The sequence below is a fragment of the Nematolebias whitei genome, chromosome 16 (assembly GCF_014905685.2).
Source record: "Nematolebias whitei isolate Nwh7 chromosome 16, NemWhi1, whole genome shotgun sequence".
NCBI classification, from domain to species: Eukaryota; Metazoa; Chordata; class Actinopteri; order Cyprinodontiformes; family Rivulidae; genus Nematolebias; species Nematolebias whitei.
Window position 1 is genome coordinate 39,453,258 of NC_056513.1, and position 20,395 is coordinate 39,473,652.

Below are 20,395 nucleotides of genomic sequence, written 5' to 3' on the forward strand. Positions count from 1 at the left end.
TGTAAGCCTCGTTCAGAGCTCCCACAGACAGCTCCTCTGATTTTAGAGCTGGCAGGAGGAACACTTGCTCTCAGACACAAATTGCACGCTATTATCAAATTGCACCTCCAACGCAGAAATTGCACTCATTACTGGAGCAGCATCTCCACTAGTCATCCCCATCCTCCACCCTCGTCTGCTTATTGATCAGGAGCCACTGACTCTGGATCAGCGGCGTCCTGCTGGCACTGTGTGGTCGGCACTGAGGATGTTGTTCCTGCTGATCTGAGATCAGACTGAGCTAAAAGGGCACTGAGTGAAAAGAAAAACAAAAAGTGCTCACGTGATCGTCAGCCATGATTTAAACCCTTCAAACTTTCCACTGACTGAAGAACCCATGTGTAATCTGAGCTCCAGGAAGAAGCCAGAGGTTGAACACTGATGTGGTGATTTGGTGTGTGAGTTCACACTGAGCTTTAGGTAAAGTACATTTTTATGCTTTAATGGACAGCAGCATCATTTCACATGTTTAAAGTATGCTGGAGATTTGATGAAAGCTTTGAACTGTTTTCTTTCTGAAAGAACTTAGCCTTGTTACAACTAGTTGAAAAATAACTTGAATCTTTCACCTTTTGGAACAAGATTTGACCTTTGCTGCACTAGAACTTCCTGAACCTCAAATGTCTGCAGTCTGTTGGTCACCACAGACTTACTGTATATATTCTTAGGCCAAGTGTCCCTAAATTGTCTTGTTGGGAACTGAAGCCGGCTGGTCCTGGTTCATGGAAGCAGCCATGCTGTATTTTTGGAACCAGAGTCTGTGCACTAGCAACGTGGGGCTTTAAGTCCTGCTTACTTCACCACACAAGTCACGGTGCCACATGAGCCTCCCTTTCAATAGGAGTTCACCAATTACAACTAAACGTATTTGAAAAAAATGTATATAACATAAAGCACCAAGGAAAAACTGTGGATCATTAGAAAAATATGATCCAAGCTCTATTTTTTATATCAGTAGTAATGTTGACATGAAGGGGGCAGGACTTAAAACTTGGACTGGGACCAGCCTGCAGGGAAGCTGGTCCTGTTCTGTCTTCAACTTCTGGGTTCATGTCGGAGGACTGCCAACATACAGTTGTTGGTCGTCCCATATCTATTGTTATGTGTCTACAGTGATTTCTATAATAGATTTGACAGTACCGTAATTCAAACGACAATTCATTTCTACTTTTGAAAATTAAATTCTAAATTGTGATACAAAAGAAGTCAATGGGAGTTTGGATACTCATGTAGCAGTGAAAGATAAAGTTGAAAGTTTGGTGCATGATGTCATCACACTGTAAAAATTAAGTGGTAAAATGTGTAAAAGTCATGAAACTACAATTGCGGTAAAATTGTTAAAGAAATCAAAGTGCCTATTGTGTCACATAAAGTGTAACACTAACTGGTTTTAAGTCACTCAACATTCACCTGTTTGTGGACATCTTGTAGATTATTTTTAATTTTTTTACAAATGTCTTTTTACAGTACAAGGTGACGGGACACTGCTACAGATCTATTGCACTGTTTGATGGAGATTTGTTTGGGGTATTCCAAAGATGTGGATGGAGTAGGTCATCAACATACAGTATGTGAGGGAAACAGAAGAAAATGTGGCTACTAACGTGCCTCTGCACTGTTACACTTAATTAACTTTAATACTGATACAATTCTGATTGATAAAAGTCAGGTATTAAATGTTTATTGTATTTTAAATTTGAACTGCTTTTTTAAATTTGAACTGCTTGATCACTAGCTGTCCTCTGCAAAATAACAATTACAGCTAGCAAATTTTGCAAATTTAAACCCAATCCACTGACGGTAAAAGCCCCAAATGAGTGACAAATTTAAATAAGTGACTTTCACGTGACATAAAACACAACTGAAGTGGTTTTCAGACATTTTCTGTTCTGATTTTAGCTTCAGACATTTCCATAAACACATGCTGTTTATTCAGAATATTCCATATGTTACCTTTGTTTTCAGCCTAATTTATTTATTTTTACAACAATGAATAATTCTACCACGTTGAAGGCTCAGACTAAACAATCAACAGGGGATGAAGACCAGTTTAAACTCACTCTTTACAGTAAAATCACCAGATCAGTGTTACCTACAAAATGTCCATGTACACTTAATAAGTCAGAGTTTGGCAGGTTATCTGACCCTGAATCAGATTTAGCACCAATAAAGCAAGTGAACAGTAAATCTTTGACTCAGCTGATCCTGAGCCAGTGGCTGTGTAACACCTTGGTGGATTATATTAAAAAGATTTCACGTAAGACAAAACAGGCACCACACCAGTTACAGCAGTTGTCCAATCTGAATCCAATAATCTGAAGGAGAATATAAAAAGCACACTCAGGCGGTCTGACCAAGAGCAGACTGGTGGGACGATGATCCTGGTTCCAGGGGACAGTGGATGGTGTAGTTCACATCACATGGCTATAACTCGGGCCTTGGCAGCAGCGGCCTGCGCCCTCTGAATGGCTCCATGGCTGCTTTCCTTCCTCATCAGCTGGTTGGTCTCAAACAAACCCTCACGGCTGCCCCCTCCTCCACCACGACCATCATCCACAAATGTCAACAATCCTGCAACACACATCAGGAACTGCTTCAAAGAAAGCCAGTTAACACAAGACCCGATCACTGTCTGTCAACTTTCTGGCTCTGAAAACAACTGTCTGTACTTTTGGAGGATGGAAATTTCATCGTGGGTTATGTCCAGTCATGATGTGTCATGTGGCTGTACTTCACAGAAGACAGGAGGAGGTGTGGGAAGAATGGATGTGTAGTGTACACAGCACAGACTTTGACTCCAACACACATTTGGGACAAGTTGCCCAGCAACACATAGGAACTCCAGAAGGTAGCAAGCAGCCAGCTGCCAATAAACACACAGTAAAATGATCTTTAAAGAACAACTTTATCAGGGAACGAATGAAGATACACTGCATCAGCTTTCCTTTCAGAAGTGCTCCTCAGCTGAATTTTGTTGCATGTTAACAAAGATAGGCAGTTGATATTTTGCTCTTAACAGTTGTGCAGCTAAGCAAAGTGGCTACATGCACCATCTAAAACTGCAATTTCCTATCAGGTTCCTATTTGATATCTAAAAAATTAAACAATAAAATCAACTGTTAGCAAAGTTGGTTTGCATGGCAGTTCCAGCATGTGTTTGCCGAGTCACTTGTATGATACAACAGAGGAACACCAATACACGGCAGTGCTTGATGACCTGTAACACCAGGAGGGAACTTTATTGCTGCATCTCCTTTTGACACTGAACATCACATGACCATAAGATGAACACTGATTGGTTAGAACAGATTTACACAGTCCTTGAGAATTCTTGGTTCTATTTCGTATAGGCTTCGCCCTTTAAGGCTGTCGCTGATGGGTTTATCCTGATATGCGAAGCATTGCACTGAAAAATTTAGTCCACGCCCACCTGCTGTGTGGGCCCCACCTGGTCCGTATAAATTACGTTAAGAGCGAGAAATCGGCTCCCATTTTTTCTTCAGCGAGCTAATAGCACTGTCAGAAGAACAAAGAAGGAAAGTTGTGTAGATGACCAACTTTTGTTAAGAATGCTTGGCCCGGCACGTCGTTTTCCGGTTGTCCCGGTGAGCTCTCCTCCCCGAGGAGAAGCTGAAGAGCTTGTTTCAAGGTAAGCGCCGAAGAATATTTCTCAGTGACAGGTCGCTGCACGCTGGACAACGCCATCTTGTAATTTTCCTCTTATCGCCGACCCTCGGAGCGAATCGGATGGTTCCTCCGGGACAGGCGGCGCTCAGCTGCAGCCCCCCGCTGCTCATTCCCTCCTGGAGAGCGTAGTGTCGGTGGAGGGGTCTGAGCGAATGCTCACCTCATCCCACCTCCTTTCGCATCGGCGATCACACTGCTCCTGGCCGACTGCACCCTCTGGGGTTACCCGGCGTAACTCAGGAGGCGGCTGACATGAAGGGACCTTTTTTACGTCCCACGCCTTTCCCGCCAGTTCGAATGATCTGGCGGGAAGGTTGTTTTTTCTAGGTTTCATTCCGGCTCACCATCTTGATCCATCTGGCCTCGTTTTCCCAACAGGACGTCCTACGGGCGAGGCCACAGTCGGCTTTCCTGGTAGATTGAGGGGCCGGTCTCCACAGTCCACACCCATCTCCAGAGCAGGGGTTCACCGAGCGGAAAGTCCCTCAGTGTCCCCTGGAGCCGAGCCTGACGGAGGCTTCATCGGAGCAAGATGTCCAGGTGGACCAGCGTCCCGTGCCTCCGGTTAGCGTAACCCAGACGGTGACACCGCTCTCCAACTGAGCTCACCAGCATGCGTTCCAGATGGCCGCAGCGAACAACACGTTACGCTGTTGGCATACAGGTTCAGAGGCGGGAAGAGACGGTGGGCCCTCTGACCTTCGGCTAGCGCCGCTCTCGTAGCGGCTGTTTGCTAACGACGCTGTTGGCCCCTGCACTACGCTCCGTCTGCAGGGCAGCTGACGTCATCCCCAACCGGTGCGCCTCTTTTGCTGTCTGCCGCCCCGCATCGCAGCCGGAGAACGAGGTCCCAGAGGTTCTCCTGGCTCATCACTCCACCTTCCTCTCAGGAGAGCTGCAGAAGCTTTTGTTGGAGGGCCTTTCATCAGCGAGAGATCATTTCAAGATGCTCCACGGCTGCACAACGCCTCCCCAGCGTCAAACGCGCGCTCCCTCGGCAATCCTGGCTTAAGGCGTCGCATGAATGAGGGCGCGCACACACGACTCTTCAGGGCACGTCGGCTCATACGTGCACCCGCTCCCTGAGCGTTTACACGGATCAGCTGCACACAACGTGAGCACAACACAGATGAGCTGCGTCCTGCAGCATCAGCAAACGCACAACGATTTGCATGCTCGGGGGCGCACGTTTTTTCTTTCTCATTCAGCACGCACCAGCTCACATCAGCTTGCATGTGAGTTCACAGCATAAACGCGTGCCCGCTTTATAACTTATAAACGAGTGGCAATAAGCGCGCGCTCCAGACAGATAGGTGAACCGTTTTCATCTGGGGATTCACGCTGCAGTACAGTTCAAACCCCGGTGCGGAGGAACTCTAATGATGTTTTGTGTCATTTCTAGAACAGATCTCATCCCCTCTCGCAGAAGCTCAGGAAATTCTGATTTAAATGTAATTTCTAGAGTCTCAGAAGGAGAGGACAACACAGGGTTCCTCTCTCGTCACTCCTTGGTCCCAACGAACTGGAAAGATGAGATTTATTGTAGATTTGTCAACTTTGAACTGTGAGAAACAACATTCCATTAATGCGCCCGAGCCGCTCTGCAGCCCCCGCACAGAGCAGGGAGGAGAATTCTGCTTTATCTGGACATCTGCTGCTACTGAACAGTTTATACAGACAGGTGGCAGCAGTGCAACTCACGTGAACCAGTTGAGTGATATCAGCTGTTTCCGTCAGCAGACCTACGTCACACATGTCAGACTTCACAGAGGAACACGCATTTAACAAGCTGTGGGGGCGCTGTGGTTCTCCACACAGCAGCTCTTTTAAATGTTTTTGGAGTGTTGCACGGGGTTTTTGAATGTGATTCAACACTTTGCCTCTGAGCTGCGGAATCATCAGGGTTTTTGATTCACACAAACAGCAAGTGACTGTTGCATACATAACTGGCAGGAGATGTATGCGCTCAACCCATGTGCCACATTGTGAGACAGATGCTGTGTGGGGCACACCCAATCTGCTCTCCATTGGAGTAGGGTACATCCCCTGTGTTCTGAACAGGGGACGGATGTGATGTCCAAAGACGGTCCTTTGCGGCACGGGGACCTGGGACCTTCCACCCAGAGCTATGACTCAGACACGGCAGAAATCCTGCGAGCGGCTGTGGACGTGTTGCAACACGAGAGAACGCTCGATGCCAACTATAATTATCATGGAGCCACGGGACGATCCACTGCTAGAGGTAGACGTGTTTGCTCACAGCCTGTGGTCGTAATGCTTCTTTACCTCCCTCTCTCCCTCTGATATCACGGTTTTTCTGAACCGAGCTCAGGAGGAGGAACTGACAGTTCCTCTGTCCCAAGTACGTGAACACATCATGGTTCCCAGGCCTACGACACTTATCGGGGTGCTCGTGGAAACTGCCATGGTGGGAGGACACTCTCCTCCAGGCGGGAGGAGCGATCAGGAGTTAATCAGAATAGGCCAGCACCTGTGGTCTGGCCGCTGTGCGGATCCTTTTGAGAGGATGGATCTCTCTCAAGATGTAGTGCGTACGATTCAGGATTCATGTGCTATAACCACCACAGCGCTGTTCACATCAAGTGGTCAGTTTTTTCAGCGCTGCTGTACAGAGAAAGGTGTAGAGGCCATTTCATGTTCACTAGGTGGTGTGCCGTCCTTTCTGCAGCAGCTGATGGACAGAGATCTGGCGTTCAGCTCGTGTAAAACATTCACTGCGGCCATCTCTTCTTGTCACAAAATTTTCGAGACAGAACAGCTTTAATCATCTGCTGATGAAATGTTTTGTAAAAGGTGTACAGAGAAGGCATAGAGGCCACTTCATGTCCACTGGACGACATGCTGTCCTTTTCTGCAGCAGTCGATGGACAGAAATCCAGCGTTCAGCATGATTATCGAATGCTACAGCCATGTTTTCTTCTTGTCTCAAAGTTGTCGTAGACAGAACAACCTTTAATCATCCTCTGATGGAGCATTTTGACTCAGATTGAAATAGCAGCTGTGGGCCTGTTTGCAACACGAGAAAACGCTCAGTCTCAATTATGGTTTTCTCTGAGCCCGCGAGACGAACCACCGCTGGGAGTGGATGCGTTTGCCCACAGCCCATGGCCCAAAATGCTTCTGTACACGTTTTCCTCCACCTCCTCTGATTTTACGGTTCCTGAACCGAGTTCAGGAGGAGGGATTGACAGCTCTCCTGGTGGCCCCCGAACGCGTGAGCACACCATGGTTCCCAGTCCTGCAACGCCTGCTGTCAGGGCGTGGAGGGAGGATGTTCTCATCCAGGCAGGAGGAGCGACCAGGAGTTACCCAGAAATAGGCTAGCACCTGTGGTCTGGCCGCTGAACGGATCCGCTTAGAGAGGATGGGTCTCCCACAGGATGTAGTGCGCACAATTCAGATTTCATGTGCTACATCTACCACAGCATCCTCACTGTCAAACATGGTGGTGACAGCATCATGGTTTGGGCCTGCTTTCATCAGCAGGGACAGGGAAGATGGTCAGAATTGATGGGAAGATGGATGGGACCAAATACTGGACCATTCTGGAAGAAAACCTGTTTGAGTCTGCAAGAGACCTGGGACTGGGACGGAGATTTATCTTCCAACAAGACAATGATCCAAAACATAAAGCCAAATCTACAATGGAATGGTTCACAAATAAACGTATCCAGGTGTTGGAATGAACAAGTCAAAGTCCAGACCTGAATCCAATCGAGAATCTGTGGAAAGAGCTGAAGACTGCTGTTCACAAACGCTCTCCATCCAACCTCACTGAGCTCGAGCTGTTTTGCAGGAAGAATGGGCAGAACTTCAGTGTCTCCATGTTCAAAACTGATGGAGACAAACCCCAAGAGACTTGCAGCTGGAACTGCAGCAAGAGGCGGAGCTACAAAGTATTAACACAAGGGGGCCAAATAATATTGCACGCCCCACTTTTCAGTTTTTTATTTGTTAAAAAAGTTTGACAAATCTAATAAATTTCATTCCACTTCACGATTGTGTCACACTTGTTGTTGATTCTTGACAAAAAATTAAAATTTTATATCTTTATGTTTGAAGCCTGAAATATGGCAAAAGGTTGAAAAGTTCAAGGGTGCTGAATACTTTTGCAAGGCACTGTATATAGCGCCAAATCACAACAAAGTTGTCTCAGGGCACTTTACAGGAACATTCACATAAAAAAGCCAATTAGTAACGTTCTCTATCTAAGGAATCCAGCAGACAAGTTGAATCTTGGCTTCGTTGCAGTCTCCCATCCTGAGCAAGCACAGTGGCAACAGTGGAAAGGAAAAACTCCCTTTTAACAGGAAGAAACCTTCAGCAGAACCAGGCTCAGGACAAGAGGTCATCTGCTTTGACCGGCTGGTTTGAGAGGACCGGAAGGAGAGACAGACGAACACAGAATGGTAGGTCCAGGTCCAGATATAGGTCCAGGTGTTCCTGAAAGACAAAAACACATGTTATGGATAGAAAAAATAATTACAAATACAAAACAGGTTGAGCAGATCAAGAACAAGATCTGGGAACTCTCTCATTTTAACCCATTGTATTCTGGCAACTCTTTACTCAGATCCGGCAGCTCCGCCCCTAAAAGTCCAAAGTCATCGCCCATTTTTACTTTGATTATTTATTAAAAATACAACGAGAGGAGACGTTGTCTTTAGCCCACAGACCCAGTCTGTGGAGTGGATGTTCCAGCCGCAGCACGCACGGCGGCAGCTCGTTCACACACTCCAGATGGTCACATTTACACACGGAGGTTCTGCGCGGAGTCCTTGTCTCCTCCTCCTCTCCAAATATTGTCCCTCCTCAGCGGATGCGCACTGAAAAGCACCCCCTCTCCTCCTCTCAGACCCCGAAACAGAAATGATCATTTATTTAACAGAATAAATAAATGCCCTGTGGACAGTGCACGTTATGCACAGCGTCTCCAGACAGCTCTACACAGAGCATGCACATCAGCAGGTGTCTGAACTCCTGCTATGTACATTTCAGACATAATAAATAAAAAAAACTTACTGTAAAATATAAATTAAAAATACTGTAAGAGACTGTGTGCGTCTAGCATGTGCTAATTGTGCTTTGCTTGTCAACTGAATCTTCCTCGGTCAGAAATAGGCCAGATCCAATGGTGAAGTTCAGATGGTTTATTGATGAGGTATAGTAGCAGGTACATGGGAGATGAGGGTCCAGATGCTGATGTGGATGAGCATCTATGTGAATATGTGTGTGCGTATGTGTGTGGTTATCTTAAACAGAAAGAAACAATAAAAAATGTATATATCTAGTTAAACTAAAGTCACACATGGATGTAGTATGAAAATTGGCCTGCAGTACCATAAAAAATCAATCATGCAATAACGTGCACTTCACAAGAAATGTCAGAAAAGTGAAATGAACGGTAAATTTCATATTTACTATAATAATCACAACATATTCGCTAAACTATAATATAGACATTGAGATGTTATCGTAAATAAGCCCTTGCGGTAACAGTAGTTGGAGGAACATGAGGATAATTTATTACCTGGGCTAATAACTGATGTAAACACAAATTTCAGACAGAAAATAAATACTTACAAAAACCACACACAGCACTCATACACACATAATTAGTAAAGGATTGGCAGTGGATGGCAATTATTTGCTCTGTGGAAGCTGTTCTCATGGCGCTGAGCACACCAAAGCACAGAAAGTAACTTCCCAAGCCATGAGCGAGAGGAACTACAAACAAACAAGAGCATCATGGGTAACGTAGTGTTGAAGGAGGGCATGAACTTTTAATGGCCGCCCCTATATTTGCAACAAATACACTCATTCAAGTCTACTAGTTTGGAGAAGTACAACTTACAGTAAGTCTTCAGGCACTTCAGGAAACTCCACCAATTTGGTAACAGGGCGAATGTAGATACTGTCCTTAACTTTCACTTCAGCAGCTCGAACAACACCATCCATCCCAGGAAAAACCTTGGCGATGGTCCCAATAGGCCACAGTCCTCTGGGAAGGTTGGAGTCTACGATCATCACGATTTGTCCCACAGCAGCATTATCAGTAGATTTCCTCCATTTCTGTCTCAACTGAAGTCCTGGGAAGTAGTTCTGGACAAAGCGTTTCCAAAAATGGTCACTAATCACCTGACTGTGTTTTCATCTTCTGTTGGACAGAGCATCATGAGGATCGTACACTGCATGTGGGAGTCCTGCATCCCGCTGCCCCATTAACAGAAGGTTTGGCGTGATGGGGTCTGAGTCGGCCACATCAGAGGAGACACAACCAAGATGTTTGGAGTTAAGAATGCCTTCAACCTCTATGAGGGATGTTAGGAGTACTTCCTCTGCCACAACTTGATCTTTCAGGACAACTTGTAGAGCTGACTTGACTGATCTGATTTCCCTCTCCCAGGCCCCCCCCAAAGTGAGGAGCATACGGTGGGTTAAAGTTAAAGTTGATGGACTGTTTTACCAACTGTTGCTGCAACTCTGGGGTCATGTTTCCAAAGGCGCTCTGCAGTTCTTTATGGCCGCCTCTGAAATTGGTTCCTCGGTCAGACCACAACTCGTACGGCTTCCCCCGGCGAGCAATAAACCTGCGTAATGACATCAGGAATGAGTCAGTGTTAAGGCTGGGAAGGAGATGCAAGTGAACACATTGAGTGGTGAGACATTTGTAGATGATCCCCCAGCGTTTCTCTCTCAAACGTCCAATCTTAATCAAGTATGGTCCAAAACAGTCTACACCTGTAGACCAGAATGGGGATTTGTATATTCTTAGCCGAGCTGAGGGAAGGTCAGCCATATTTGGTGTAGAACGCGAGGCGCACCATCTCCTACAGTTCACACAGTGGTAGTGATGTTTCTTAATGGCCTGGCGACCTTTTAGGAGCCAGTAGGTGCATTGTATCTCTGCAAAGAGTCTCTCTGCACCTGGATGAAGAAGCTGAGTAACGTAGTGCCTTATGATGAGATGAGTCAAAGGATGATCAGGTGCTAACACAACTGGATGTATACTGTCAGGGTCTACATCTATGGCTTGGCGCAGTCTGCCTCCAACTCTGATTAGTCCACTGAGACTGTCATACTCAGGAGAAAGAGCACTGAGACGACTGCTTGGGCGTACAGCGTTACCTGCTTGGAGTGCATGGACCTCCTCTGGGAAGCTGTCCTTCTGTGTAGAGCAAAGCAGCTGAGTCTCTGCTTCCAGACGCTCAGTAGTAGAGTAAGAGGTGGCAGCCGCCCCGTGTAGGGATTGGTGAGTGGCCAGAATCAAATCCTCTAACGATGTGCTCTGTGCGGGATCTGATAGACTCTGAGATACAGATGTGAAGCTACAAAAAGTGGTCTTTCTGAGTTCTTCACTGCCATAATCTGGGAACTCTGTCGGGGGTTTCAGCCAGGTGTCAGGAGTCTGTGTGAGAAAACGTGGGCCCTGTGACCAGCGGCTGGTGATAGTGAGCTCTGACAGTGGTTTTCCTCTTGTAATGTCATCTGCTGGATTTTCATTAGAGTTCACATAACCCCACTGTTCTGGGGAAGTCAATTCCTGTATTTCACAAATCCGAGACCCCACAAAAACGTTATACCTGCAGGAGCTGGACTGGATCCACTGCAACACTGTAGTAGAATCAGTCCACAGGTAGACAGAGCGCAGAGGTAATGAGAGTTCAGTTTGGAGCACTTTAGCTAGTTGGGCTCCAGTCAACGCAGCACACAGCTCCAGTCGGGGAATTGACACCTGTTTGTAGGTCGCAACTCTCCAGCGTGCCATGATGAAGGAGGTGGAGATGTGCCCCTGCTGTTCTGTGACTCTCTGATAGGCCACAGCTCCATAGGATCTCTCAGAGGCATCGCAGAAGATGTGAACCTATATATAGCACTGTTGATGTTGTGAGTACTGTAACAGTGAGGAATGATGACATGCTGGAGATTAGACAGTTCTTCCTCCCATTCAAGCCAAGACTGAAGCAGGTTTCCTTCTATTGGCTCATCCCAACCTCTCTCTGTGTTCCACAGGGCCTGCACAATGAGTTTTACTCTTGTGGTGTAGGGGCAATATAACCCAATGGATTACACTGACTGGCCAGTACTTTGTAAATATTGCACAGTGTGACAGTTGTGTAGGACACTGGGCGGTGCTTGTATTCCAGGAAATAAGTTGGGCAGTGCCAGCTGAGACCCAATGTTGACTCCTGTGGATTAAGGCCTTTAAAGTTTAACCACGTCACAGCTTTCAGACCTGGCTGTGCTGGGTAGATGGGCAACTACCTCAGGGAGATTGCTGGCCCACTGGCATATTTCAAATCCACCTTGGAGGAGTAGCTCTCTCATCCTGTCAATGAGCAACTTGGCCTCTTGTGGATTAGAAAGGGACTGCAAGCAGTTGTCCACATAGAAGGCTGTGTGGACAGAGTCATAGATGTCTTTGTGAGTGTCTCTGTGCTCCTTCACATGTCTCTGAAGGGCAAATGTAGCACAGTAGGGGTTACACATTGTCCCAAAGGGTAGGACTCTCCATTCATATACATTTGGGAGCCTCTCTGTTTCACCGTATCTCCACAGGAACTGTAGTAGGGGACAGTCTTCAGGGAGCAGGCGAATCTGGTGAAACATGGCTTTTATGTCTCCGCTCACTGTTACTGGACACTGGTGGAAGCGGAGGAGTACACCCAACAGGGTAGGCCCCAGCAACAGTCCCAGCAGGGGGTAATGATTGAGGACAGTCCCCTGGAACTCAAAGAAGCAATTGAAGACCACACAAGCCTTGTTGTTATGATGTACAATGTGGTGTGGTATGTACCAAGATTCAGTAGGGCTTTGAATCTCTTCTGGAGTCAGCTTCACCACATAGCCAGACTCTACCAACCTCTTGATGTCCTGTTTGTATATGAGGGCTAGGTCAGGATGTTGACTTAGTTTTTGCTCTGTGGACCTCAACAGGCCTCTAACTACTTCAGAAGGGACATGCATCAGAGGGAAGTCTCTCTTCCTCAGCAGGGGGATGGCATATCTCTCTATGCCATCCACAGGAACTCTGATAGTCTTGGCCGCTAACAAGGCTATGGCCTCTCTGGCCTCCTTTGAGCGTGTGACCTCCTTCCCGGGACTATGGATGGGAGCGTCTAGTTGCCACAGACATTTTACATCCTGGTGCTGGGCCTCAGCTGGAGAAAGGCATGATATATTCAGGCAGTGCACCTCCCCCTGCTGTGTAGGCATACTACTGCTTGGACCTTGGATGGCCAACCCCAGCTTGGTGCAAATAGCGACAGGTCCACGGGCTGGGCCACACAGCACTGGACAGATAGGAGTTATGAGGTGAGCACTGTCTGAACCGATTAACACTAGAGGCTGTATCTGGTTGAATCCCTCAAGCTGCACTTGATGTAAGTAGTGATACTTCTCCTTTAGGAGCTCCACTGGACATGACTGTTCAGCTAGGCTGACCTGTTGGACAGTAAAGGCGTGTGTTATTTTATAACGTACCTTTTTTTGGCCTTCGGGGACACCTGGAATGAGACGTAGCCTCCCTTTATCTGAATTACATCTTGACGGATGGTACGCAAAGAGAGTGTTTCCTCTTCTGGTGATAAGCCTAATAACTTAACTGCAGCTGGGAGTATGACTGTTTTCTCTGAGCCGTCATCGAGAAGAGCATACGTGTCCAGAGATTTCCTCTGATGGTGTAACTGGATGGGCACAACCTTTAAGCCAGAAGAACCTTTAAGCCTTTAAGCCAGCCAGAGTAACTGACGGGATCCAGAAACACTTTGCTGGTGCTCAATGTTAGGGTGTTAGGGTCCAGCATTCTAGCTTCAGCCAGATCATGAAGCACTAATAAGTGCTGTTCTCCACATGTGCTGCAAGGCTTCTTCAGAGTACACTTTTCAGGAGTATGTTTATGGCCACCGCGCCAGCATGTGGATTTATCCTTTAGCCAAGTGGCTACAGCTGTGAGGTCTAGCTTCTTAAAGTTTACACAGCCATTGAGGTAGTGCTCTGTTCTTTCACAGTATGGGCAATATGGCTTGAACTTCTGTTTCTTCTAGGAAGGAGAAGAAGGATTAGCCGTTTGTGCCTTAATGTCTATCTTTGGCTGTGTTTGAGCAGGATCTGAGCCGTAATATATAGATGTAGACTTACTCTGTGCTTTAGACCCCGCCGAGGCTCTGAGGTTGCTCCTTTCTGGGCGTGGTCTGTCTGATGACTGTGGCTGAGTGACTTGCCTGGATAGCTGAAGAACTTGGGACTTATGCTTATGCTTATGCTGGACTTATGCTTATGCTCAAGCCATTCAGAGAGTTCATACATGTTGTATGTGTGGCTGCTTTCAGGGCGTATAACGCCAAGAGTGATACAGTACTCAATGAAACTGTCTCTGTAGCTTGGAGGGAGTTTGGTGAGTAACCGGTCTACATGTGAACCACACTGGAGCTCACTGGCTGCTACATCATCCATAGTACTGAGGAGACCTACAAGGCTAGATACTGCCAGGGAGAAATCTTCAAAGGCTTGAGGGTCACCAGCCTTAATAGGAGAGCAGTTTAGTATAGAACTGAGTTCAGTCTGGACTAACTATCTAGGTTGTCCATATCGCTGCTCCAAAGCTTGAATTCAACTAGTGTAAGGAGTGCTGTCATGAATGTAGCACCTGGCCACTTGTAAAGCACACGGATGCTCTAGATGATCCATCAGGATGTGATATTTATATTCCTCAGTGAAGTGTGCATGTGGCCCGAGTAGGCTGTCTAATCATTTCTTCAATAGTGCAAAATCACTCTCTCTGCCTAATTTAAATGTTATAAGTCTAGGCTTTGGAATGCCATATGATGATGCAACAATCATCTCCATCAGGTTTGGCTGGTTAACTTCCACTGTAGAAAGTATGGGGGCTGGTGCATGGTATGTAGCAGGCCTAGATGATTCAGCAGGATGTGATGGATAGGCAGCAGAATAATGGCTGGCCGAATCAGCAGGTGGGGTTGCATAATGCTGGCTGTACTTCTGCTGTACCGCCGCTGGCTGTGGTGACTGATACAGGGGTGTAACTGTGGCTGCATAAAGATCATATGGTAGTGAAGAGTGTACCTGGTTGGAACTGCTTGGATGGCGTGGATGTTGGTACCTCTGACTGTATAGTGACTCAGCCTGATGTGATTCAAGCCTTCCACCCTGCATGGATTGTGCTACTTGGATGATGGGTTGTAAAGCAGGCTGTACCACATGACTCACTCTAGGAGGTGGAACTGGTAACAATGCTGACTGGATACCTGGATAAACCAGAAGGCCTCTTGGTTATGGAGCGGGCTGAAGTAGGCTCACAGGCTGGAAGGTCGTATTCACTCTGGGCTGAAGTACAGGCTGAGGCTCTTGTAGTGATTGAAACATATGCTGAGGTGCTACAACTATATCTGGCTATGAAACTGAGTCTAATGACTGTGGAGCTGGCTGATTACTGGGGCTTAGAGGTAGTGGAGCTGGCCATGGTGCTGATAGTACTATTGGGTTTGCTCTTTGTGATGGTAAAGATGCAGTAGGTTCTACTGGTCTTAGTAGGTTCACAGGTGTTCTGTTGTCCTGCATTGCTGGTGCCAGGATGTTCATCTGATCAATGGTAAGGCTGCTGTGCATGTCCATACTGCTAGGTTGTGGTAGGAATGCAGGAAGGGATTCTGCCCTATCATTTTGTGGAGCATGAACGTGTGGCAGGAGAGGGCTGCATGACTTACATGTTCGCTCCAGGTGTTCCACATGTTTGATTAGTGTACCACTGGTCTCCTTCATAGTGACCTGCATCTCACTCATTGTTTCCAGTACTCTACCCCAAACTGCCTCCATTTTCTCTCATCTTTGCTTTTTCTCCTTGTCAAGTTCCTCTGAACTGCTGCTGGAGGATGACGCTGACTCCTCTGGATCAGGTAAGTCATGCTCATACTCCGCCAGATGTCCCAGAAGCTTCTTGCTTCTGCGCAGACGGGAGCTATGCTTATGACTCTTCTCCTGAGAAGCTTTGTCTTGTGGAGAAGCCATGTTGGTGATTCAGCCAATAAACATCCGTCTCGAAGGACCACTGGTAAGAGAATGTGTGTGTCTAGCATGCGCTAATTGCTCTTTGCTTGTCAACTGAATCGTCCTCGGTCAGAAGGAATAGGCCAGATCCAATGGTGCAGTTCAGATGGTTTATTGATGAGGTAATAGTAGCAGGTACATGGGCGATGAGGGTACAGATGCTGATGTGGATGAGCATCTATGTGAATATGTGTGTGCGTATGTGTGTGGTTATCTGAAACAGAAAGAAACAATAAAAAATGTATATTAATAACCATCTAGTAAAACTGAAGTCACACATGGATGTAGTACGAAAATTTGCATGCAGTACCACAAAATCCCCTAGAGGGCAGTATAACACTACAAATTAATTATTCAATTCAATTCAGTTTATTTATATAGCGCCAAATCACAACAAAGTTGTTTCAAAGTTGTTTCAGGGCACTTTACAGAAACATTCACATACATAAAAGCCAATTAGTAACGTTCTCTATCTAAGGAGGCCAGCAGACAAGTTGAATCTTGGCTTCGTTGCAGTCTCCCATCCTGAGCAAGCACAGTGGCAACAATGGAAAGGAAAACTCCCTTTTTAAAGGAAGAAACCTCTAGCAGAACCAGGCTCAGGACAAGCGGCCATCTGCTTTGACCGGCTGGTTTGAGAGGACAGGAAGAAGAGACAGATGGGCATAGAATGGTAGGTCCAGATATAGGTCCAGGTATAGGTCTATGTGTATCTGAAAGACAAAATAAAAAACACATGTTAAGGATAGACAAAAAATTACAAATACAAAAAAAGATGAGCAGAGTAAGTAAAGACAGCACCAGAGTGAAAAGTGTGGTCAGTTAGTCCTCCAGCAGTCTAAGCCTATAGCAGCATAACTAAGGGACAGCTCAGGAAACCCAAGCTGACCCTAACTATAGGATTTAGCAAAAAGGAAAGTCTTAAGCCTAGTTTTAAAACTGGATAATGTGTCAGCCTCACGGACAGAGATTGGAAGTTGGTTCCACAAGAGAGGAGCCTGATAACTGAAGGATCTGCCTACCATTCTGTTTTTGTAAACTCTAGGAACCACAAGTAAACCTGCAGCCTGAGAGCGAAGTGCTCTGTTAGGAAAATACGGAACAACAAGATCTGTAATAAAAGATGGAGCTATGTTGTTGAGAGCTTTGTAGGTTAGAAGTAAGATTTTGAATTCTATTCTGGATTTGACAGGGAGCCGATGGAGAGAAGCTAAAACTGGAGAAATATGATCTCTCCCAGTAACTCCAGTTAAGACTCTGGCAGCAGCATTTTGGATCAACTGAAGATGTTTTCAGAGAGTATTCGGACATCCAAATAATAAACCATGGCAATAGTCCATTCTAGATGTGATAAATGCATGGACCATGTAAGGATGGAGCCCACCTTAAACCACATAATTGCATGACACATTGAACCAGAATGGCACCGACTGGACTTCCACCCAGCGACGACCTTCGCTGGAGGAGACCTGCAATCCTGACGTTGGTCTCCACTCTTCATCCAGTGGCCGCATCTTCAGTTCAATCCAAGGGAACCCCTCTGTATGCTGATCAATCAACACCTGCATTCGTTGTGGATTTATCGTTGTGGATTATATGACTTTTTCCAATGGATTACAGACTTTGTTTCCAAGGGGTTAAAGCATTACTACAATGGAATTACCAACAACATTATGGATTACCTAAATCGTTGTGGGATTACCTTCTTTGACTTTTGTTTTTCCTTGCTGGATTACATCAAGCTCAAGGATATTCGAAGGTGTAAGTTCATGTTGGAATTCATCCCCATGGACAGGCGATGATTTCCAAAGGGGGGACTGTAGTGAACTAAGCCTCAGGTCAAATCTGGCCGTGAGGGCCTTCCTGGGACAAGAACTGTTATTTCATTGATTTGAGTCCAGAAACACAAAATTAAGTTCATCCAGAGACTTTCTAAGTGTCTTGCACTGATCAATTGAAAGAACACTCTCTTTTTTATTATCATTACTATTTTACAAATGTCTTGATAATCAAAAGTGTGTTTAGTTCAAACCATTTTAAATGTTGAAGTGAACTACTCATTTTAAATCAACTGTGAAACAGTATTAATGATTTTTAATCCTCATTCAAAGTAGAAATCTAGTTAATGTCTGTTACAGAGTAATTATTCATTTTCTTGATCTTCTGTCTGAAATGAGAAAGTTGTGATGTCGGTCAAAAGTCGGAGACAAACGCAAACAAGTTTATTGGAACGAACTGTCATGTTTTTAAATCCTCTCAGACGTAAATAGAGAAGCTGGCACCTGTTTCCTCCCATCTCGCCTAAACATTTCTCTGTCTGTTTCAAAAACATTTTTCTGTCTGTTCCAAAACATCTCACTGTTTTTCTGACTTCTAGTGACCTCTTACGTCACTAAAACCACACCCCTGATTGGCTCTTTCAGCCAATCAGGACTTCCCAATGAACCGGAAACAGAACTCTTTAAATGTCGACACTTCCTAGTTCCAAGCAGTGCAGTTCAGTTCGGAGAGCAGAACCGAACAGAAAAGTTGCTGGAGAGAACAAGAAGTTCCAGACATGATCCGAAGTTCTTCCGAGTCTCGTGGGGATTATGGAATCTTCCACATCTGAGTGGAACCTCTGACGGACTCACAGCTCATGTGAGTCCACCCGTGAGGTGAGCGTGGTGTTGAACGAAGTACCGTCACTACTTCGGACGATTCTCAGCTGTTCCTACGGAGACGCTGGAAAGGTAGCGTTAAATGGAACTCCGTACCAGTGGAGACATCTTCTACAAGGTAACGAGTCAATTTCCACTACCGAAGTGTACCGAGGTAGAGCTGGGTTCGAATGGAGGGTGCCGTTCTTCGTCGACACATTTTCCCTCACACATCTTTTCTCTCCATTTAAACTCCCTCATTTCCCATCTTTAAAACTCTTCTATCTTGCCAGTAAATCATCCAGATATTTTCATAAATGTCTGTTGTAATTAGTTAAGCTGTGTTATCGCGTTCAATCAGAAAAATCACGTGTACAATGTTTGATGTTAAATTTTGATTCTGTTAATAAATGACCACATTCATTTTGATGGGTCAAAGAAAATTAACGTCTCACGTCACTGATTAAACCATCTCCCACACAGTATCTCTGTCTCATATCTGTCAAGTAGCTCGAAAAAGAGAGAACCCGTTTAAATTAAGTATAATATCAGGTACTTGAACTAGTCCAGATATTATAACGTGTAGTGGAGCTCCGAAGCTAAGCGAAGCTAACCGACCTATCTCACTACACTACGGATACTCGATGTTAAATGTTTAACCTCGATAGATGTTCTAGCAATCGATGTGTAGATTACTCGAGTACTCTGTTAATGCCCTAGTCTATAGTTGTCCAGAATTTCTGAATCAAGATCAGACTTAAGTAAAGGTTTAATTACAGCAACCTTAAAGCTCAGTGGCTCCTGAGCTAGTGGGGATGCTGTCTGCTCTGTGATACAGAGTCCTGATGACTGCAAGAAAGCCAACTTGTCAAGTTGGCTTTCTTGGACTGTGAGGTCTCAGTCTCTGATAGAGGACTTTTACAAACCGAGGTGTACCGCAAACCCACCCACACAGACCAATATTTGCAGTTTGACTCCCATCACCCTTTGGAGCACAAGTTAGGAGTCATCAGGACTCTGTATCACAGAGCAGACAGCATCCCCACTAGCTCAGGAGCCAGGCAGAAGGAGAAATCCTACACAAAACAGGCTCTAGAGCAATGTGGATATCCTAACTGGGCCTTCCTGAAAGCAGAGAAGAAACCCAAACAGGACTCCAGTCAGCCATCAGGTGAAAAGGAGGAACCCAGACCCAGACCAGTGGTCATTCCGTATGTTGAGGGAGTATCAGAGAAACTGAGACGTTTATTTTCTAAACATAACGTCCCAGTGGCTTTTAAACCCCAAAATACATTACGGCAAAGACTGGTTCATCCCAAAGATCCAGTCCCCCGGCACAAACAGAGTAATGTTGTGTATGCTGTTCAGTGTCAGGAGGGCTGTGATCAGTCTTACATCGGGGAAACTAAACAGCCACTGGCCAAAAGGATGGCCCAGCACAGAAGATCAACATCATCAGGCCAGGACTCTGCGGTCTACACTCATCTCCAGGCCAGCGGTCACTCTTTCAGGGATGAAGATGTTCACATCCTGGACAGAGAGGAACGATGGTTTGAGAGAGGAGTAAAGGAGGCCTCCGGGTTCAACTGTCCCCCTCTTACAATGCTGTGATTGCTAGTATCACTCAGCCCTCTGTGAATAGTAAACAGCCATCAGTGTGCTAATGATCCATTGTTAGGCTGATGGTCCTTCTTGAGCATGTGATCAGCTGGTTTTGGTTGTCAGCAGCAAAACTGGTTGATCCACTCTGAGAAGGTGCTATTTAAGAGACTGAGCTGAATACAGCACCTCAGACTGAGGAAGTCTCTCGGATGAGAGACGAAACGTTTCTACATTTTTTTGTTGATTTGCTTTGTTTTGTTTTTTTGAATGTCCAGAGGACCAGATTTAACTTTTTTAGATTTTTCTACCTGGATTATTGAGCATGCATCAGGATATTCCAT